Source organism: Bos javanicus, chromosome 8 (assembly GCF_032452875.1).
Source record: "Bos javanicus breed banteng chromosome 8, ARS-OSU_banteng_1.0, whole genome shotgun sequence".
Taxonomy (NCBI): Eukaryota; Metazoa; Chordata; class Mammalia; order Artiodactyla; family Bovidae; genus Bos; species Bos javanicus.
In genome coordinates this window covers 99,043,746-99,066,910 of record NC_083875.1, presented here as the reverse complement: position 1 = coordinate 99,066,910, position 23,165 = coordinate 99,043,746, and the positions used below count along the sequence as shown (strand labels likewise).

At 41.9% G+C, this 23,165-nt stretch overlaps 1 long non-coding RNA gene across 1 annotated transcript; it reads right to left on the bottom strand.

The window, feature by feature from the left end:
- Positions 1-18,585: 18,585 nt before the first annotated feature.
- Positions 18,586-19,757, bottom strand: LOC133253129 (uncharacterized). Its single transcript, XR_009738201.1, has 2 exons — positions 19,183-19,757; positions 18,586-18,858 (listed from the first exon to the last, which is right to left on the bottom strand). It is a non-coding gene; the product is annotated as an uncharacterized LOC133253129 (long non-coding RNA).
- Positions 19,758-23,165: the final 3,408 nt, after the last annotated feature.

Genomic DNA, 23,165 nt, shown 5'->3' with positions numbered 1-23,165 from the left:
GGTTTTAATTTAATTATATTGTGAATTCAAAGTATTAATTCAAAGTATTGAGAATGCACTTTGTACAATTTCAGTTTTTTAAACGTTGTCAAGATTTGATTTATGAGCCAGTATATTCTTGGTGACTATTTCATGTATACACATGACTGACTTAGAGCCAGCCCTTTGTATCTACATTCTTCTGTATCCAAGGTTTCACATCCATGGATTCAACCAACCAGGGATTGTGTATTACTATGGTATTTACTTTTGAAAAATAATCCACATGTAAATGGATCTGTGTAGTTCCAACCTGTGTTTTTCAGTAGTCAATTGTACTTGAAAAGAATTTGTATTCTGCTATTTGCTGACTAGAGTTCTCTATAAATATTAATTAGGTCAAGTTGGTTTATAATGTTGTTTAGGTGGTCTTTGTCCTTCCTAATTCTTTCTGCTTCTTTTATTGCTGTGAGAGGGCTGTTGATGTATCTGATTGTAATCATGGAATTGTTTGTTTTTCTTCTGAGTTCTATCAGTTTTTGCTTCATGCATTTTGAAGCTCCAATGTTAGATATATTATATATATAGGATTCTTATGTCTTGTTGGTTAATTGTCCCCTTAATCATTATCTAGTGACTCTCTATTTCTGGTAATAGTCCTGTTCTAATATTCATAAAGCGCTCAGCTGTCTTTTGGTTAGTGTTTGCATGGTCTTTTTGCATTATTTTAGCCTTTTATCGAGAGAAGGCCCTGGCACCCCACTCCAGTACTCTTGCCTGGAAACTCCCATGGACAGAGGAGCCTAGTGGGCTGCAGTCCATGGGGTCACTAGGAGTCGGACATGACTGAACGACTTCACTTTCACTTTTCACTTTCATGCATTGGAGAAGGAAACGGCAACCCACTCCAGTGTTCTTGCCTGGAGAATCCCATGGATGGCAGAGCCTGGTGGGCTGTCGTCTATGGGGTCGCACAGAGTCGGACACGACTGAAGTGAGTTAGCAGTAGCAGCAGCAACCTTTTATCTATTTATATCTTTATGTTGAAGGTGAGTTTTTTGTAGACAGCATAATGTGTTGTCTTGTTTTTTAATCCATCTGATAGTCTCTGCCTTTTAATTAGGGTGTATAGATTACTTACGTTGTTACTATTGACATGGTTATATTTTAATCTAGCATCTTGTTGGTTGTTTTCTATTTGTTCCATCTGTTCTTTGTTCCTTCCCTCTTTGCTAACTTACTTGTGGATTATTTTTTATGATTCTATTCTCCTCATTCTTGTTTTATTTGTTAAACCTCTTCTTTTCTAATAAAAATTGATCTTATTTAATATTCATCTTTATCACATTTTTGAATAGTCATCTTCAAATAATATTATTCGAGTTCATGTGTAGTGTAAGAACCTTACAACAAGATAACTTTTCCTTCCTCCCATTTTGTGCTATTGTTATGTATTTAGGGGGCTTACCTGCTGGCTCAGCTGGTAAAGAATCTGCCTGCAATGCGGGAAACCCGGGTTCGATCCCTGTGTTGGGAGGATCCCCTGGAGAAGGGAACTGACTCCAGTATTTTGGCCTGAAGAATTCTGTGGACTATTCCATGGGGTTACAAAGAGTCAGACGTGACTGAGCAACTTTCACTTTCACTTCACTACGTATTTAGGGGCAAAAGTGATTTATGATTATATCCTCTGAGTAAAACTGTTAAAACATTTCACATAAAGTCCCCTTGACCCTCCCTACCTTGGACGTAAACAATGGTACCAGTTTGTTACACATCCTTCCGAACCTCTGGTATATATTTGCACATTTGCGTGTGTGCGTGCGCGCAGGCTTGTGTATGGGTATATATGTGTATGTGTATATATCTCTATATATATACTTAGAGTATGTACATTTAATTTTTTGGATATACTATGCATCCCATTCTACAGCATTCTTCTTTTATTCAACAATATGTTTTGTCAGTCTACTTATTAGTACCAATCAGTTCAGTTCAGTTCAGTTGCTCTGCTGCTACTAAGTCGCTTCAGTCGTGTCTGACTCTGTGCGACCCCATAGATGGCAGCCCACCAGGCTCCACCGTCCCTGGGATTCTCCAGGCAAGAACACTGGAGTGGGTTGCCATTTCCTTCTCTAATGCATGAAAGTGAAGAGTGAAAGTGAAGTCACTCAGTCATGTCCAACTCTTAGCGACTCCATGGACTGCAGCCTACCAGGCTCCTGCATCCATGGGATTTTCCAGGCAAGAGTACTGGAGTGGGGTGCCATTGCCTTCAGTCGTGTCCAACTCTTTGCAACCCCATGAATCACAGCACGCCAGGCCTCCCTGTCCATCACCAACTCCTGGAGTTCACTCACACTCATGTCCATCGAGTTGGTGATGCCATCCAGCCATCTCATCCTCTGTCGTCCCCTTCTCCTCCTGCCCCCAATCCCTCCCAGCATCAGGGTCTTTTCCAGTGACTCAACTCTTCGCATGAGGTGGCCAAAGTATTGGAATTTCAGCTTTAGCATCATTCCTTCCAAAGAAATCCCAGAACTGATCTCCTTTAGGATGGACTGGTTGGATCTCCTTGCAGTCCAGGGGACTTTCAAGAGTCTTCTCCAACACCACAGTTCAAAAGCATCAATTCTTCAGTGCTCAGCTTTCTTCACAGTCCAACTCTCACATCCATGCATGACCACTGGAAAAACCATAGCCTTGACTAGACGGACCTTTGTTGGCAAAGTAATATCTCTGCTTTTCAATATACTATCTAGGTTGGTCATAACTTTCCTTCCAAGGAGTAAGCGTCTTTTAATTTCATGGCTGCAGTCACCATCTGCAGTGATTTTGGAGCCCCCAAAAACAAAGTCTGACACTGTTCCCACTGTTTCCCCATCTATTTGCCATGAAGTGCTGGGACCAGATACCATGATCTTAGTTTTCTAGATGTTGAGCTTTAAGCCAACTTTTTCACTCTCCTCTTTCACTTTCATCAAGAGGCTTTTTAGTTCCTCTTCACTTTCTGCCATAAGGGTGGTGTCATCTGTATATCTGAGGTTATTGATATTACTCCTGGGCAATTTTGATTCCAGCTTGTGCTTCTTCCAGCCCAGCGTTTCTCATGATGTACTCTGCATATAAGTTAAATAAGCAGGGTGACAATATACAGTCTTGAGGTACTCCTTTTCCTATTTGGAACCAGTCTGTTGTTCCATGTCCAGTTTTAACTGTTGCTTCCTGACCTGCATATAGGTTTCTCAAGAGGCAGGTCCTATAGATCTGCCTTATTCTTTTGGACTGCTGCAGAATATTCTATCAAATGGATTTCTCAGAGTTTTATTATTATTATTATTTTTAGCTGATGCACAATTTTTCCTATTATTATGGTAATCAAGGCCCCAGTAAATACCCTTTTGTGTACCTTATTGTGATATTTTAAAATGCTTTTCCAGACTATATCCTTAGAAGTGGAATTACGTTTCTCGTAGAACCCTCCAGTAAGAAATAAAGGGGAGAGGAAAGGCAGAAATTAACCTTAGGAGGTTTTAAGGTTGTACTGGGGCTGGAGGGTGTGGCAGTGGGTGTGGTGGATGTGTCAGGGCTGTGATAGAGGATTTGAAGCACTGGAAAGTCTTTGAAGAATTTCATGCAGTAATGGTATCATCATTGGAACTCAGGGACTTCTGAGGGATCATAGATTGGTTTCTATTTTTGTGTCTTGGGAATAAGAAGCAACTTTTTTTCTTCATCAGAGATAGAAAAGAGAAGGATGTGACTGACCTTGATGGTCTATCACAGGAGTTAAATAAGTTGCCCCAAGTCACATGTCTCTCTCAGAGGAATGAGTGACAGTCCAGTGGACTTATGAAAGTTACTAAATTTAGAGATTGTCTCCTTGTATACCTTCATTCTTCACATGGGAAGCAAGGCCTGGAGAGAGAAAGAGACCCACTGAAGGTCTTATAGTAAGTCAGTGATAATGTTGACATATTTCAGCCCAGCTGTAAGAGGCAGAAAAGCAGAAATAAGGAGATAGCTTAGTCAAGGTAGGGAAAGTGGTGGTAGGGGGTTTATGAGACAGAGAAGCCAACAACACTTGCACTTACTCCTGCTTGCAGCCCACTCTTCGTTTCTCCAGATTCTTGTGGACTTCTTTCTTCAGCAGCATCAAAGAAGTCCAAAAAGGAAAAGTAAGCAGTACAAATTATAGGATAGAGGAAAAACCCATTTCCATGTAAATATTACCATTCTGCAGCAAAACAAACAGTAGAAATAATGAGGCTTTGGTTTGGGTTTGCAGTGTGAAAGATGGACATAGTCTCTGGACTAACTGGTGGAGCTGTAGTAATTCTCTCCTGGAGGGTAGAGTGATGGGCACATTACCCAAATGCAGCTTTTCAAAAAGTGGTGCAGATTGCCTTGCAATAATTATTAATTTTAGGCAACAAAACAAAATTAAAAAACAACAGAAGGAGGGGTGGGTCATTAAAACAAAAAAGCTGGGCACTCAGAAGACTTCTGTAAAGAAGCCAAGTAGAAAGTTGTGGAGGTTGGATTTGAAACTGTCACCAGGTCTTGCCTACTTTTATAGCAGAGGCCCTCAAACTGAACCTCCCTGTCTTCCCTCGTGGCTCAGAAGGTAAAGAATCCACTTGCAATGTGGGAGACCTGGGTTCGATCCCTGGGTCGGGAAGATTCCCTGGAGAAGGGAATGGCTACCCACTTCAGTATACTTGCCTTGAGAATTCCATGGACAAGGGAGCCTGGTGGGCTACAGTCTGTGGAGTGGCAAAGAGTCAGATATGACTGAGTGACTAACACTTCAGTAGACTAAGTGTGCCCTTTGAGAAGTGCAGCATCTTGAGATGCTGTCCTTCGGAGTTATTGGGGAGAGAATAGACTTCCAGTTGGGAAATGCTCAAGAGGAAGTCCCCTAATGTAGTCCCTCTTCTGTCTTGGAATGCCTTTTAGAAAGCTGAATTCCTGAACTACCCCACCCCAACTCCAGTGCTGAATCTATGGGTGGGCCCGAATCTTCATGTTAAACAGTGTTGCAGATGATTCATATGCCTGCCTGCTGACATCTGACCCAGGATGGGCTTTCCCAGTCATTTTGCAGTGATAAAGGTACTGTCTTTTTGAAGACCTGCGTTCATTGTGTTGAACCCCTTTAGTAATTTCACATAGTTCAACCTAGTATCTTTGTTTCCTTTAAATTTCAACTGAACTCTAGAAAATGAGCTTTCTGAATCTTTGTTTGGATGCGCAGGGAGAAGAGAATTTTTCAGGATGTGAACATTAACTGACAAGTGACTTGGGACTGTGGTTTCTTATGTTGATAAGTTTGGAAACATTTCCAGGGGCACCTTAGGATTCTGGTTTCTATTTGGAGACATAAAGTTCAAAGATAGCTATTTTATGAGGTAGCAGTTCTTCGTGGTTTTAGTTCAGTTCGGTTCAGTTGCTCAGTCTTGTCCAACTCTTTGCGACTCCGTGAACCACAGCACACCAGGCCTCCCTGTCCATCACCAACTCCTGGAGTCCACCCAAACCCATGTCCATTGAGTCAGTGATGCCATCCAGCCATCTCATCCTCTGTCGTCCCCTTCTCCTCCTGCCCTCAATCTTTCCCAGCATCAGGGTCTTTTCAAATGAGTCAGCTCTTCACATCAGGTGGCCAAAGGATTAGAGTTTCAGCTTCAACATCAGTCCTACCAATGAACACCCAGGACTAATCTCCTTTAGGATGGACTGGTTGGATCTTCTTGCAGTCCAAGGGACTCTCAAGGGTCTTCTCCAACACCACAGTTGAAAAGCATCAATTCTTCGGCACTCAGCTTTCTTTATAGTCCAACTCTCACATCCATACATGACCACTGGAAAAACTATAGCCTTGACTAGAAGGACCTTCGTTGACAAAGTAATGTTTCTGCTTTTTAATATGCCGTCTAGGTTGGTCATAACTTTCCTTCCAAGGAGTAAGTGTATTAATTTCATGGCTGCAATCACCATCTGCAGTGATTTTGGAGGTCAGAAAAATAAAGTCAGCCACTGTTTCCCCATCTATTTGCCATGAAGTGATGGGACCAGATGCCATGATCTTAGTTTTCTGAATGTTGAGCTTTAGCCATCTTTTTCACTTTCCTCTTTCACTTTCATCAAGAGGCTCTTTAGTTCTTCTTCACTTCATGGTTTAAAGGTAAAGTGAAGTCGTTGCTCAGTTGTGTCCAACTCTTTGCAATCCCGTGGACTGTAGTCTACCAGGCTTCTCTGTCCATGGGATTTTCCAGGCAAGAGTACTGGAATGGGTTGCCATTTCCTTCTCCAGGGGATCCTCCTGATCCGGGGATCGAACCCAGGTCTCCTGTATTGCAGGCAGACGCTTTACCCTCTGAGCCACCAGGGAAGCCCCAGACCTAATCCCTTTTTCAGAGTCTCTACAAACACACTGGGAGGGCTTTGTCCTCATACTGCAGGTGAGGATTGAAGATGTAAACCTCTTCTGGAATGAGGCAGGAGCATCAACTCACTAATCAATCAAAACAAAACTCCCAGTGGTGAGTTGACAGGGCCAGGATCACAGGCATAATAATAAGCTTTGAGTGTAAGTCTATTGGAAGCATCCTGGTGCTATAAGAGAGTATGAATTAAATTCAGCTTTGATCCTAAACTGGGTTTGTCAGTTACTAGTTAGTTATGTGGTTACCCGGTCCAGTCAGGTAACCTCCTGGAGCTATCTGCATTTTTGCTGAGCTGGTGGGGTTGAGGTATTGCTATTTTTGGGGAAGGTGTGTAAGACCCTCAGTGCAGTTCATGCCCACAGGCAGTGCTTAGTAATGGTTATTATTAGTGAATTCCCGGCTGAAAGTTTTTTTCCCCCACAGATGTACAGGAGCCTCTCAGGTGCGAAAAAGTCTCCCAGCCTTTTAGACCAGCTGTAACTCTGCCCCTCCTCTCCCTACCATCCCCTTCACAGGTATAACTGCCCTGGGGCATCTGTCCTCCAGGGCATAATTCCCCATGAAGCTGGCACATCTACCATGGGCACCAGTAGGTGCCAGCACAGGCTAAGCTTTCAGAAGGGCTGCTTCATTTGATTTTATCCTTCTTCCATCCCCCCAGTGTGAATCATGAAAGCCCAGACTTCTTTCCTTTCTTCCACAGCGATCTGTCTTCTCCAGCCTTGCTTGCTTGCTATTCGGAGCTGGGAGAAAATGCTCAGGGTTGCACTGTCAAGTATCAGTGAAGAAAGACCTGTTTGTGGCTCCTTGTAACAAGACTAATGAACACTAGCGCTCCACTTGGGTGGCACTCTACCCTTTGCAATGTGCTTTCATAATTGTTAGCTTATTTAATAGTTGTAAACTTCTGGCAAGGTAGTGTGATTGTTGAGGGTCTGCAGATTGCCTTTACATTCCTATCTTCACCTCTTCTCAGCTGCATCATCTTGGGCGAGCAACTTAGCATCTCTGAACACTGTAGATTTAAGTGGCAAGTACTCAGAATTGGTAATAAGTGCCCAATAATTGTTAGCTATTACTTCTCTCATGCCCATTTTACCACATGACTTCAAGTTTTTCTGTGACAGCAGTCCATAGGGTTGCAAAGAGTTGGACATGACTGAGCAACTGAACTGATCTGAACTGAACCATTAGTTAAATGGGTCAGGTCTTACTTTCTTCACATTTCCTCTGATCCTCCTGCTTCCACACCATCCTCAGCCTCACACTCTCCCATAGCTTACACTGAATTTTCCTTTTTCTCTTCAGCACTGGGTATCTCAGGCCTTTGTATGGGCTATCCTGTCTGTCCTGAGCCCGCATCATGAACCCTGGTAAATAGCTACTCATCTTTCAAGTAGACTGACTCCCTTTTATCCCCGTGCTCCCAGAGTGCTTTCTGCACATCTTGATTACAACAAGATTGATATGACTCTCTTCCTATTTATCTTTTCATTAGACCAAGAGCTCCCTGGGGAAACGGATCATGTCTTCTCATGTGTGGAACTTCTGTCTCTGATATTTATGATGTGCCAAATAAATGTTGGTTTGAATGAACAAATATTAAAGAATTTGTCAATCCACCTGAAACTGTCTTAGATAAGCATTCAGTTATCGAGACCAGTGCTGTGGAGCCAGTCCTGAAACCCAGGGCCCAGCTGCTAGTCCCCAGGCTTTCTGGGCACCCCCAGCCTGTCTCTCATTGTGGTCTCCTGTCATTGCTGTGTAATTTTTCCAACCAAACTGGACGCAGAAAAAAAAAACAAACTAATGATGTGAAAGCACCAGACTTCATATTTACAGGCCCAGTAGAGGTTTTCAGATGACAGCAAGCAGCCAGTGTGCAGAGGCCTGCTTTTAATGCATCAGAAAAGACAAAATTACAGTGTGCCTGCCTTTCATGTGCTGTCTGTTTCGTCTTTCTGAATAAAAGGGAAACTCTGGCTCCAGGCTGATTTTCAATTACCAAAATAGACTAAATTCCTACCCTGAAATTATCAAAAGTGCCATATACTTGACAAGCAGCTAAGCAGAGAGCAGAAACTACCAAGTTAGTAATTAAACAGAGCTTCAGTCAAATTAAGAGAGACAGACATTCTGGTCTGGCGGTCAGAACAGAGACCTAGAGGGCCCCAGATTCGGCCTTGGTACTTCTTGTGTCAGAGTGAAGTCTTAATGTGCAACCACGGTTGCCAGGGAGAGACTCCATGGGCTCCCTTCAGCCCTGTCTGACTTCTGGAAGGCCTTTAGTGTGAGAACGGGGAATGCGTTCCTGTTGAGATATGGGATCAGGGAGAGTAGGCCTGAAAGGAGTCAGGAGGAGGCCGAGGGGATCCAGCTCTTCTCTACTTCAGGATTAGTTTTCAGATATTATAAGGGACCCTGGAAGAGCTTTTTAAATATAAAATTATTGTGGCTTAGGATCTCTTTAAGTGCTTTAATATATTCATTTACTCAAAAAAAAAAAATACTGAGTGCTCACAACCACAGACAAAGCTAAATCCTAGCTTTGGGTTGTGACATGCTGGTAGAGGAAGGCAGACCATAAACAAGCAAATGAATGCATAGTATTTGAGGTGGGTCTGAGTGGCATGGGTCTAACTTTAGTAAAGAAGGAGGGTAGGGAGTTCAGGAGTAGGAGAGAAGGGAAAGATGCAGTTGCTATTTATATTAGGCAGCCAGGAGAGACTTTTCTGATAAGGTGACATTTGAGCAGAAACCTGCAACGGGGAGAGGATTTCAGGCAGAAGGAACAGAGGAGAAAAGTCTTGAGTTGGAAGAGCACTTAGCAAGTTTGAGGAAAAGCAAGGATCCCACTGTGGCCAGATTGTGACGAGCAAGGAGAGGGTGCTGGGAGATGAGGTTTGAAAAAGACCAGTGTCTCTATCATGTAGGCATTCTGAGAACACTGGCTTTCATTCTAAGTTAACAATGAAGGTACTGAAGTTTTTCTAAATGTCCCATGGAAGTAATAGCAAGGTATGAGATACAAAATTTTAAATATACTTGTGTATGCTATAAGAGTAATATAAATTAATATTAATATAAATATGAAATAATTATATTTAAATTATTAATGACATCATTCAAGATGGTCCTATTCTTATTTTTTCTGGACTTGATAAAATATTCTCAGAGAAATGGTAAGATGTCTATGATTATTTTTTTTCTTTTCCCTTATATTTCTTCTGATTTTTGCTCTGTGTATCTTTTTCGTTGTTGTTGTTAGATGTCTAATGGTTTATAATGTCTATCTTTGTGAATTGTACCTTTTATCATTAGAAATAAGCATCTTTGTTTCATTTAAAAATTAATTAATTACACAATGACAGCCTTGAAGGCTCTAGAACAGACCTTACATGTTTTAAGGGTCCCTTTGGGTTGCTGTGTTCAGAGTGGAGTGTAGGGAGATGAGAGTAAACAGCAAAGGGGAGACACAATGTAGTTTCGATCAGGTGGTGGTAAAAAGTGGTTGGACTCACAATGACTTTGAAACTAGAACTTGTAGAGTTTACTGATAGTTTGGATCTAGCATGCCAAAGGAAGAAAGGATTCAAGGATGACATTAAGGATTTTGGCCTGATCAAGAGGAATGATGAGAGTTCTTTTTTAATGAGATGGAAAGACTTCAGGAAGAGTAGGAAATCTAGGAGATGGAAATTAAGAATTTGTTTTTGGATATGATAATTCTGAGATGCCTATTATACCACTATAACAATTTTTGGGAAGAAGCACAGCTCTGGGAATCAATCGGAATGCAATTTTAATTTTGTTTCCTAATGTCCCTTTAACATTTATTCAGTAGAGGAAGAGTTTTCCCTGCCATTGGGTGAAAATTCTGGTAGGCACCATGATTTTTCTGGCCCTTTTAGGTATAAGAAAGTCCCATGGTTTTGTTTAAGCAGGAAACCAGACACTTCATTCAGAAACAAGAATGTCCAGTTCAATTTGTTATTTAATACTTGTGTGTTTAGTTGCAAATTCATGTCCAACTCTTTGTGGCCCCATGGACTGTAGGCCGCTAGGCTCCTCTGTCTATGGGACAGGCAAGAATACTGGAGTGGGTTGCCATTTCCTCCTCCAGGGGATCTTCCGGACCCAAGGATCAAACCCAGGTCTCCCTCATTGCAGGCGGATTCTTTACCATCTGAGCCACCAAGGAGGCCCTACTTAATACTTAAATCTTCATTAAAAGGTCATGTTTCTTCTGCTTCCAACTTCTGTACCATAGCAGGTCAGCCACCCACACTGGGAAGAAATTATGGTTGGCTTTCCCTGACCCCTTTTCTTATTCATCATCTCATTAGCTATGGTTTCAGCAGCTCTGGAATTGGTTTCAGCACTCCACTAGGAGGGTAGAGGAGAAAGAGATCAGAAAGTTCTTCCTTGGCTGGGGCTCTCCTAACATGATTTCACTTTCTCGGAGGCTGGTAACAGTTATCGTTGTGTCTTCCTTGGTTCTTTTGTGAATTCTGTGGCACTCCACTGCTGTGGTCCACTCCTCTGGTGTGGGTGATGCACCCTATTCCTCCAGCTGCTGTGCTTTTTTCCCATAGCTCGCTCCACACAGACTTTCTCATTTACAGTCCCAGCACCCCATCGAGCAGAACACTTGAGCTAGGATGATGAGGCTCTTATTGACTCCAGTGTGGCTCACCTCCTGCTCTTTGCAAATATACACCCTGTGCCTTGGCTATCCCCAAGGGAATCTCTTCTCAGCCGCCACCCATTGCTTTAGCTACCTCTTACCTTTAGATTCCCCAGTGGCAGGGTGGGGTCAGACTCCAGTTAATTAAGCAACTCTCCCAACCCCTTTTCTTTAAACCGCAGGGAATACATATTAGCTCTCTGAGTCCTGCTCTGTCACTCGGTCTGAGCTGAGGGGATTTCCTGTCATTCTCCAGGGAGAGAAACTATTCACAGCATAGCTTTCTTCAAAGAAAACCTTTTGCAGGGGTGAGATAGGGTGGAAGGTGGAAGGGAGGTTCAAGAGGGAGGTATATCTATGGCTGATTTATGATAGAAACCAACACAATATTGTAAAGCAGTTATCCAATTAAAAATTTAAAAGAAAATAAATCAATAAATAAAAAATAAAAAGAAAACCTGTTACAAATTATCTTTAATCTTTGGTAACTGGACCATTTTATGACAGTGGCTACAGTGAGGCCCCCAGGTTAAACTGTTCTTAGAAACCCACCTTGAAAATACTGATTTGTGTCTGCCCCTTACTGTAGTATTTGATATCTATCGTGCCTTGGTCTAAATTCCCTTTTTAACATCTTGTTACGCTTTTAAAATTTGAGAGTCAACAGCATATGAATTGCTTTAAAAGCCATGAGATTAGAAAAGATCTGAGTACTGAGCCCTTTCATAAGCTAGAAATGAAGAATCCACAAAGAATTCAGAATTTACCCTGTTTCTGAATTGGCTTAAAAAAAAAAAAAAAGGTTTAGGCTCTTAGAACTCATCCTCTATTCAGAGTTATAATCAACACTCTAGCAGTGACTTTTCCAATAGTGAATTTTCCATTTTCATAATGCCACTCTTTATATGTAAAATGTCTGGCATTTACAAAGTGTCCATGATTTCATTTCAACTGCCCTGTGAGGAAGTAAGAGGCAGAGGTCTTTGGCTTCACATTTTGAACTCTTTTTTCCATGGCCTCAGAGACACTCATGATGTTACCGAGTCCAATCTTGCCCTGATCACCACAAGATAAGTTGATGAATCTGAGGTGTTGGGGCTAGTAAGGGACTTTATTCAGGAGCCCGTTGACTGAGAAGATGGCAGCCTAGCGCCTTAAAATAACCATCTTGTCAGGGCCTGGTTGCTACGTTCTTTTATGGATCAGAGATGGGGGAGGCGAGGAAACAAAGTAAAAAGACCATGTAATTCCTGCAGATATGTCCTAGAATGGCAAGCCTCACATAGGGGGATGTGTTAGTTTCACCTCCCTACAGTCATTTCATGGGTGGTGTGAAATGCAATATCTCCTGTCATATCAACAAATAAAGATGTCAGCTCTATCTGTGATTCTGGCCTCCCCAAATGTGAATTTCTGGGCCAGTAAGCAGCAGACAAGGTGCTGTGCCATTGCCACGAATAATTCACGAATGGCACAGTCCTCCACTGGTGCACCGGGTCAGGTTATCTCCCTGAGGCAAGCCATTGTAGCAGTAGTGTAGCGCTAGTTGCTCAGTCGTGTCCGACTCAACTCTTTGCGACCCCATGGGCTGTAGCCTGCCAGTCTCCTCTGTCCATGGGATTCTCCAGACAAGAATACTGGAGTTGATTGCCATTCCCTTCTCCAGAAGATCTTCCCAACCCAGGGATGGGACCTAGGCAAGCCATTATGTATGCTTATAATAACAAAAAGGGTTAAAGTCACAGAAACAGATCCAGTGTAAATTCAAAATTAACCCTTCCTGGTTACAATGGCAGTCATAATTTTTTAAGGTTTTAAAAAGTTTTTTATTTATTTTTAATTGAAGGATAATTACAGTATTGTGGTGGTTTCTACCAAACATCAACATGAATCAGCCATGGCTTTACCCATGTCCCCTCCGTCTTGAACCTCCCTCCCACCTCCCTTCCCTTCCCACCCCTCTAGGTTGTTAATGAGCCCTGGTTTGTGGTCCCTGAGTCATACAGCAAATTCCCATTTGTTGTCTATTTTACATATAGTAACGTATGTTTTCATGTTACTCTCTTGATTTGTCCCACCATTTCCTTCCCCCTCCCCCCAGTGTTTTAAGGTTTTGCTAAAGTAATCTATTGAATAGATATATGGTAAAAGTTTAATCTCACATGCCAGCTGCCATGCATTAATCAAAGTTACCTGGAGAGCGGTGTTTAGCAGGATTCGGAGAGATAATGAGGTTTGGCAGGAAAGAGTACCTAAATCAATTAGTGATGACTGCCTTGGTTGGTAGGGGTTCTGGTGGCTTATGTGCCATACATTTGACATCACTGATTCAACAATTTTGTGTGTGTTAGGGTGGTGGGGGGCAGTGAGAGAAGGGGGCACAATGAGAAGAAAGGAGAAAGAGAGATAGTCTCTGGAACAGTTGCAGTTTCTCAAAACACATTAGAAGAATGAGAAAAGAAACAGCAGCCTAAAGCCACATTGGGTTATGGAGATGACAGCATTGTATACATGCATTCTGAGAGCATGCATTTTTAAACATGTGCTGTTAGCAAAGGAAACAGCCTGAAGTCAGTGCAGTCTTGCAAATAACTAGCCACTGTTACCCAGCATTTTTCTCCCCAAATTTTTATTTTGACATATTTTGAACACAAAAGTTAAAAGAATGGTACAATGAATGCCTGTGTATCATTTTCCTAGATTTTCATCGTTCATGATTTCCTAGTTAATAATTTGTCTGCTTTTATTCTGAATTATTTGAAAGTAAAAATTTCACAACACTAAATCATTAATCTCTTAAAAACAAAGACATTGTCTGACATAATCACAATACCATTATCATACCTGCAAAAATAATACATAGGCCACATTTAGAATTCACTTATTGTCCCTTAAAGTGGGGACAATTTAATTCAAATTGAATTCACTGCTTTTTGTTCACTTTGTTTTGGGAATTGACATATTGTAAGATTTTTCATGTCATCGATAAAATGTCCTTCAAAAATAACTGTGTTATTTTATTACCTGAATAGAGTACACTTTATTTTACCAGCCCTTTACTTTTGTTCATTTATTCTATTTTCTATTTATTGATTGCTGTTGTAAATGCTGTTGCAGTGAACATCATGGGGACATGGTGGATTGGCCTCAATATATATTCCAATTTCTTTTTATGAGCTTTTCTAGACTCAGACGACTAAAATTTCCCCAGCCTGTCTTGCAGTTCAAGTTCTAGATGTAATTTAGATTCCCTCAGTTGCCTGGTACTTGCCTAAAGTTTAGAAGGCAAAAACATGAGGTAGAAGTTATGCCTTTGTTACCCCTCTGTTTTTCCTGGAAAGTAGGCTGTTTATTATTTTTCCTTGCAGCGTTATGAGAGGCTATGGAAAGCCATTGGAGAGTTGAGGGCAGAGGTATGACATGATCTGATTTAGTCTTTAAAATCATGCTGGCTGCTGTGTGGAGAATAGACTGTAAAGGAGTGTAGTTGGAATCAGGAGCCAGTTAGGAGACCCTTGCTGTCTGGGTAGAAATGATGGTGGTTTGGACTAGGGTGATACCTGTTAGTACAGGAGGTGAGAGACAGTTGAGTTCAGAATATAATTTGAAGGTGGGATCATCGAAATTTGCTGCTGGGTTATATATGGAATGGGAGAAAAATGATCCCTGACTCCCTTGTAGCTACAGTTCTGGATGTAATTCAGCTTTCACCTATCAGAGGCACTCTTACGAGATCTGGAAGGTGAGATTGAGGTAGAGATCTTGCCTTGGCTGTTTCTGATTTCACCCACTGCCACTGGAGTATATGGGTCCAGCTGTTGGAAAGGTGATAGATTTGGTGGTGGGAATACTGGAGGTTCTGTCTTGGGGTTTCATTTTTCTCATGAACTAAGAAGCAAGGGTAATCAACTGAGATTGGCAGGGTGTGGAAGGAGGGACTGGGATTTATTATTTTATCCTGTGTTTCTTCCTTCTCTGCCAGGATGCTGCACAGTGTCTGGCCCCTAGAAGATAGGCAGTTTGTTGTTAACTGAACAATTTTCTACTTTCACGGAAGGATTTACTCATAAAGCATCACCTTCGGCTTCAAGATAAATCAGTGCAGTTAAAACTAAAGCAGGGAGATTCTCATGTTCTTTAAAGAAGCAATCCATTTTATATTTAAATGTCAGGTTTCAAACAGTAAATGTTTGAATAAGTGTTGCTATGTTTAGAAGTTGTTAAAAATCAAAGTATAGTTGATTTGCCTATTATAGTAGTTTCAGGTATATAGCATAGTAATTCAATATTTTTATAGAATATACTCCATTACACATTATTACAAGATAATTGCTTAATCCCCTATGCTGTACAATATATCCTTGTTGATATCTATCTATTTTATATACAATAGTATGCATCTCTTAGTCCCATACCCCTATCGTGCCCCTCCCTCTTTCCCTCTCGCCCCTGGTAACCAATAGTTTGTTTTCCGTATCTCTGAGTCTGTTTCTCTTGTGCTCCATGCTCTCTCATTTGTTTTGTATTTTAGATTCCACATAAAAGTGACGTCATACACCTTATCTTTGACAAAGGAAGCAAGAATATACAATGGATTAAAGACAATCTCTTTAACAAGTGGTGCTGGGAAAACTGGTCAACTACTTGTAAAAGAATGAAACTAGAACACTTTCTAACACCGTACACAAAAATAAACTCAAAATGGATTAAAGATCTAAATGTAAGACCAGAAATTATAAAACTCCTAGAGGAGAACATAGGCAAAACACTCCCCGACATAAATCATAGCAGGATCCTCTATGACCCACCTCCCAGAATATTGGAAATAAAAGCAAAAATAAACAAATGGGACCTAATTAAACTTAAAAGCTTAAACAACAAAGGAAACTATAAGCAAGGTGAAAAGACAGGCTTTAGAATGGGAGAAAATAATAGCAAATGAAGCAACTGACAAACAACTAATCTCAAAAATATACAAGCAATTCCTACAGCTCAATTCCAGAAAAATAAATGACCCAATCAAAAATGGGCCAAAGAACTAAACAGACATTTCTCCAAAGAAGACATACAGATGGCCAACAAACACATGAAAAGATGCTCAACATCACTCATTATCAGACAAATGCAAATCCAAACCACAATGAGGGACCATTTCACGCAAGTCAGAATGGCTGTGATCCAAAAGTCTACAAGCAGTAAATGCTGGAGAGGGTGTGGAGAAAAGGGAACCCTCTTACACTGTTGGTGAGAATGCAAACTAGTACAGCCACTATGGAGAACAGTGTGGAGATTCCTTAAAAAACTGGAAATAGAACTGCCTTATGATCCAGCAATCCCACTGCTGGGCATACACACCGAGGAAACCAGAATTGAAAGAGACATGTGTACCCCAATGTTCATCGCAGCACTGTTTATAATAGCCAGGACATGGAAGCAACCTAGATGTCCATCAGCAGACGAATAGATAAGAAAGCTGTGGTACATATACACAATGGAGTGTTACTTAGCCATTAAAAAGAATACATTTGACTCAGTTCTAATGAGGTGGATGAAACTGGAGCCTATTATACAGAGTGAAGTAAGCCAGAAAGAAAAACACCATTATAGTATACTAATGCATATATATGGAATTTAGAAAGATGGTAACAATAACCCTGTATGCGAGACAGCAAAAGAGACACAGATGTATAGAACAGTTTTTTGGACTCTGTGGAAGAGGGAGAGGGTGGGATGATTTGGGAGAATGGCATTGAAACGTGTAATATCATATATGAAACGAATCGCCAGTCCAAGTTTGATGCATGATACTGGTTGCTTGGGGCTGGTGCGCTGGGATGACCAGAGGGACGGTATGGGGAGGGAGGTGGGAGGGAGGTTCAGGATGGGGAACACGTGTACACCCGTGGTGGATTCATGTTGATGTATGGCAAAACTAATACAATATTGTAAAGTAATTAACCTCCAATTAAATAAATTTATATTTAAAAAGTGATGTCATATATTATGTGTCTTTTTTTGTCTGACTTATCTCATTAAGCATAATATTCTCTAGATCTGTCTATTTTGCTTCAGATTCAGAATTCCATTCTTTTTATGGCTGAGTAATATTATTGTGTGTGTTTGTAATATATACATGCCACATTTTCTTTATCCATTCATCTGTTGATGGACACTTGGATTGTTTCCATGTCTTGGCTATTATAAATAGTGCTGCTGTGAATATTGGGGTACATGCATTTTTTTGAATTAGAGTTTTTCTCTTTTCTGGATGTATACCCAAGAGTGAAATAGCTGGATCGTATAGTAGTTCTATTTTCAGTTTTTTGAGGAACCACCATAATGTTTTCCATAGTGGCTGCAGCAATTTGCATTCCTACCAAGAAAGTACAAGGGCTCCTTTTTTCCCATATCCTTGCCAACATTTATTTGTAGCCTTTTTGATGATATGTTAATCTGTTAATCCCTTATTTATCATTCCTCTCCCCTGTTTGGGCTTCCCAAGTGGCACTAGTGGTAAAGAATCCACCTGCCAGTGCAGGAGATGCAAGAGACACGGATTCGATCTCTGGGTTGAAAAGATCCCCTGGAGTAGGAAATGGCAACCCACTCCAGTATTCTTGCCTGGACAGAGGAGCCTGGTGGGCTACAATCTACGGGGCTGCAAAGAGTCAGACACGACTGAGCAACTGAGCACGTACACAGCACACTCCCCTGTTTATTCTCCTTCGCTTAGCCTCCTGTGTATTCTTAATCACTCTTTGCCAGGCACTGTTATAGCCACTAGGGATATGGCATGAAACAGGATGGATATTGTCCTTGTTCTCTCATGGTCTTACTTTCTAGAAAAGGAGACAGAAAATAAGTGAGTGCAAGCATAAACAAGTTAATTTGAGACACTTATAGTGCCATGAAGATGATAACTAAGGCTAATGTGGGAGCGAGAGGGTAGGGAGCATGGTTTTATCAGGAAAGACTACCTTGAGGAGGTGACTTATTTTGCAATGTAAACTTTTTTGTCAGCGTATAACATATGTACAAAAAATTAAGCACAAGTCAAGTGCACAGCTTGATGAATTTCTGCAATGTGAACACACTCCTGTAACTACCACCCAGGCCAAGAAGTAGAACTTTGCGAACTGCCATAAGGAGGTGACGTTTGAGTTGAGACCTGCACGCTATGTAGGCGGCTATGCAAAGATCTGGGTTTAGAGTATTTCAGTAAAAGAGGTCAACAGATGAGAAGGTGAGGAGAAAACCTTGGCATATTTGGGGAGCAGAAAGAAGGCCAATGTGTACCAGTCTGTTGATTTAGCACTGCAATATTTGGTTTATGCGTTTGTGGCATGATTCTTAGTTTAAGATTGGAAGGGAAACAACACTTTGATTATAATTGCTCTTCAAGCTCCATCCATCAGTAAATTGGGCTCTTAGGATCTCAGAGTAATTTGGAGCAGAGTCTTAGCAGGAAAGTCTTTGGAGATTTTATTTATTGCACACTGTCCGCCTTGTACAAGGAGAGCAATATCTGAACTCAGCTATAGAGAGAGTTGTTATAACATGAGATTACAGTAATTGGTATGACTTACAGTCTCTCACATTACAGTAATTCTCCTGGATTTCTTTCAATTCCGCCCACCTTCCCTGATGAAAGAGTTCCTCCTGCTGTCTTGTTCAGGGTCCTGGTCTTGACATTTGATATTCCAGGATTTCATTATGACCATGCTCTTAAAAATCCCTTGTTACCTAAACATTTGCATACAGGTCGGGTTGGTTCTTAGGAAGAGATATAGGGAAATAACAGAGGTTTTGAGAGGTGCTTACATAACTGGGGACAGCAGAAACACTGGTTAAGTCATTACACAAATATCTGTCATTCACATGATTAAGCTTAGAGGAGATAATGTCAAATTGTGGCAGAGTAGGCAGTCTTAAAAGTTTTCTGCCTGACCTAGTTAAAGTTGAATTTTTCTTTAACATTAGACTGTTCCACAATTATCCCTATTTCCTTGTGGGAACAACAGTCATCCAGAATTTGACAAGTGAGGACTTCCAGTGAGGCTATCCTACCTTCATACCAGTACACAAATTAGCCTCCTTTGACCCCCCAGCTGCTTCTGCTGAGGCTCTACCGGGCCCCTAGCAACTCTTTGGGGTGTGCTTCCTATGAGCTCATAGCGTGTCTACTGTTACCATGTCCCTGCCGTGTCACCCAGAGGACTCTGCAGGCGTGCCCATTCCTGTGGTGGGCGCAGCTGCTGTAGGTAGGCATGGCTGGCACACTGTTCTGTGTCAGTCTGTAAAGGACAGTGACTTCTATAGTTCTTCACGGGCTGCCACCCCGAGCCCTCAGGTGCCAGAGGCGTATAGAGGAGGCCTGTCAGCTCTACCTGTGCTCCAGTAGAAGGGCTCCAGAGCAGGAATGCCTGAGTTCCAAGGTGTTTCCATCTTTGTTTATTGTGTTTTGCTCAACAGAGGACTTTGAGATGAACCCGGTAGGACTGGGTCAAGAGACAATTTGGAGGGGTACATACCTGGCTGAACTCAGAATTTTCCCATCCTTAGGACTTCCTTACAGCCAAACCAGACCTTTCTTCCCTTAGCACATGTTCTGTCCCAGGAGACTCCCGAGCTCCCCACCATACAGACATCGGTCAGGCCGCTTCCCGTGTGCCCGGTGTGCCCAGACATTCCTGACTCGCATTAGCTCTTTCTCAAGGCTGCTCTGCATGGTCCCTGATGGGCTGTCATACAAGGTCAGAAAGGCCTGTCTCTTGCAGCTTTGAACTGGGAGCCCCCACCCCTTTGGAAGCAGTGCTCAAGGCTTTTTTTCTTTTTTTTGACCAGCCAAAGCCTGATCCTTGTTTTGACAAATTGTGTCCCAACAAGAGAAGACAGCACTTGTAGTGAAACCACCTTAATATGTAAATCTCCAAGGAAGTAGAATCATTTCTTTAGCTCATTCGTAGTGAAGAGCATGAGAGAGAGCAGCGGGCTCCTAACGGTGTCTCTGACTGGAGTCTCGTGCCCTGTAATTTATCTCGTGCACATGGTGCCACTTGAGTAGTCTTTCTAAAATAACTGAGTCTCACCCCTGCTTTCAGAACTGTTCATGCTTGCCCTTTGCTTAAAGCCCCAAGTTCTTTATCATGAGCAATGGGGCTCTTCTTGATGTATTGGCCCCCTTACTTCTCCTGCTCAACTTCTTCGTTTCCCTCTGCACATCACCTTCTCCAGTCACACTGGTCAGTTCCAGGCCTGTACCTTTCCTCTTACTGCCCCTTTCGTCTGGGATACTGCTTTCCACTCTCCTTTATTACCTGGGGAACTGCTCATTCTTTAGGCCAGCTCACATGTCACCTCCAAGAAGCCCTTCCCTCCTGATTCACAGGAGTCTTACTGTGGAGACAGTGTCCCCAGCAGGACGCAGTGCCTGTCTTGCAGCGTCAGAGCAGAGTCAAAGGCTGCGTTAGGGACTGGCTGTCCCTAAAGGCCTGGTGTGCCTCTCTTCAAGGCCTGCACTTTCTCCCTGTTGTGTTGGTGACATGCACTTTCTCTCCTTATTTGGCTCCTGGGGCCTAGTCTGCCATCCATTAGTGTATCAGGGTGTTGCCTGTTTGTGCGAGATCATCAGCCCCCTTAATCCTCCTTTGTAACTGGATTATGTCAAACTTCACTGTGTGCCTGGAGGCTTCCTATGGGTCTAATTTCAAAATAACCGAGAAATGTCATACTAACCACCAACTCCCCACTCCCCCTGTAAAAACAGATTTGTTTTTGAAACAGTTTAATAGAATAACATCCAGAGAAGAAACAAGAGCAAGAAGGGGGAAAAAACCCCTCCCAAACCCATAAAACAGCTAATGCACTGAGTATGTCAAAGGGCTCTCAGCATCTCTAGGAGGTCTGCAGGAGAAGAAAAAGAATTCTCAGGGCAGAGTGGGAGTACCTTTCCCCACTGACAGATGATACTATGTCGGGTTGCCAGTGGGGAGAACCCATTATCAACAGGATCCTTTAATCAAAGCCCAAGTCACTGCTAATTCACTTGGTATTAAAACAACAAGAGGCAGCTGCTGAGGGTGGCAGTGGCATGCTGATAGGGATGGTATAGAGGAGGGGTGGGAGAATTAAAGTCTTGGAAAGTCAGAGCTGAGGCACTTAGGATGAGCCAGATTCTTTGGGTGGTGCTGTTAATGTCCTTTATCTGCTTAAATGCCTTTATTGTTACCCTTTCAGAGCTACTTCCCCCTTTCCCCCTTTCTCTAACCCATGACAACCACTAATCTGTTTTTCATTTCTATAGTTTTGTCATTTCAAGAATGTTACATAAATGGAACTATACAGTGCTAACCGTTTTAAATAGGCCTTTTTAAAACGAGGCAGAGTTCCCTGTGTGTGTGCTAAGTAGTATTCTGCAGGATAGGTGAACCGCCATTTGTTTAACCATTCCACAGAAGGGCGCTGTGTATCTTCACTGTGATGGTAGTCACATGTGTTGAAATTGCGTGGAACTAAACACACGCACGGGGCTTCCCTGGTGGCTCAGATGGTAAAGAATACACCTGTAATGCAGGAGACCTGGGTTCGACCCCTGAGTGGGGAAGACCCCCTGGAGAAGGGAATGGCTGCCCACTCCAATATTCTTTCCTCGGATGGATAGAGGAGCCTGGTGGGCTACAGTTTGTAGGGTCACAAAGAGTCGGAGGTGACTGACCAAGCACACACACACACACATGCACACATACAAATGAGCACATGTGGAATTGGTGAAATTTGAATAAGGTGGGTAGATTGTATCAGTGTCAGTTTCCTAGTTGTGAGACTGCACTCTTGGTCTTTCCTCCAGTGTCTACATTGGAGGAAACTGCATGAAGGATATGTATAATCTCTTACAATTGCCTATGAATCTACAATTATCTTTTAAAAAGTGCCTTTAGTGGCACTCTTATGCTGTGGAACAAGAGCTAAATCCCTTGGCCTGGAACTCAAGGCTCTTCTGTGTTCTGGCTCCACTTTTATCTGCCTTTTGTCTGTCTTCTGTCTCATGGGAGATGTATTTTCACAGTGTGGACCCACTTGTGTGAAGAGAACCAGATCAAGAAGTAGGATGTTGCCAGGAGCCTGGAAGCCCCCCACCTCCTCCCATCCATTTACTACTATTCGAAGGGTAATTGCTATCTGATTTCCATTCCGTATATTAGTTTTGCCCTTTTTTGAACTTCATATAAATGAATTCATGGATTTTTCTTTTAAACTGGCTTCTTTTGCCCAACATGATGATTAAATTATTCATGTTGCGGGTAGCAGTAGTTTGTTCATTATCACTGCTATAATTCAGCCCACTGTGTGAAGAAACTTACACAATTTATATGTAGTACTATTGGTGATTACTTGGTTGCTTAATTTTGGACTATTTTAAATAACTCTGCCATAAACTTTCAGACACTGGAATGATCTTGTCAGGCATCAGAGAATCTTTAGGGATATCTTCAGTGTCAGAAGCTTTCTGTATGGGCTCAAATCTCATTAAACATAAGCGGATTCATTTTGGACAGGAGCCTTATTTATGTCATGAGTGTGGCAAAGCCTTTAAGTTCTGTGATAGCCTTGCTGAACATCAGAGAATCCACATTGAAGAGAAAACTTATTGGTGTGAAGAGTGTAATACAGGATTCATTGTGTTTCAAGTCTGGTCACCCACCAAAGAGCCCACAGTGCAGAATGCCATTATGAATGTAGTGAGTGGGGGAATGCCTTCATTTGGAAGTCAGTATTTATTGCCAGAAAACCCATAAATATTAAAATGTGAGAAGACTTTCACTTAAAAGCTTAATCTTATACATTGGAAAATCCACATTGGCACAAAACCTTTATGTATATAATATAGACATTCTTTTTTATGTATATGTATATAACTGAATATATAACTGAGTACATCACGAGAAATGCTGGACTGGAAGAAGCACAAGCTGGAATCAAGATTGCCAGGAGAAACATCAATAACCTCAGATATGCAGATGACACCACCCTTATGGCAGAAAGTGAAGAGG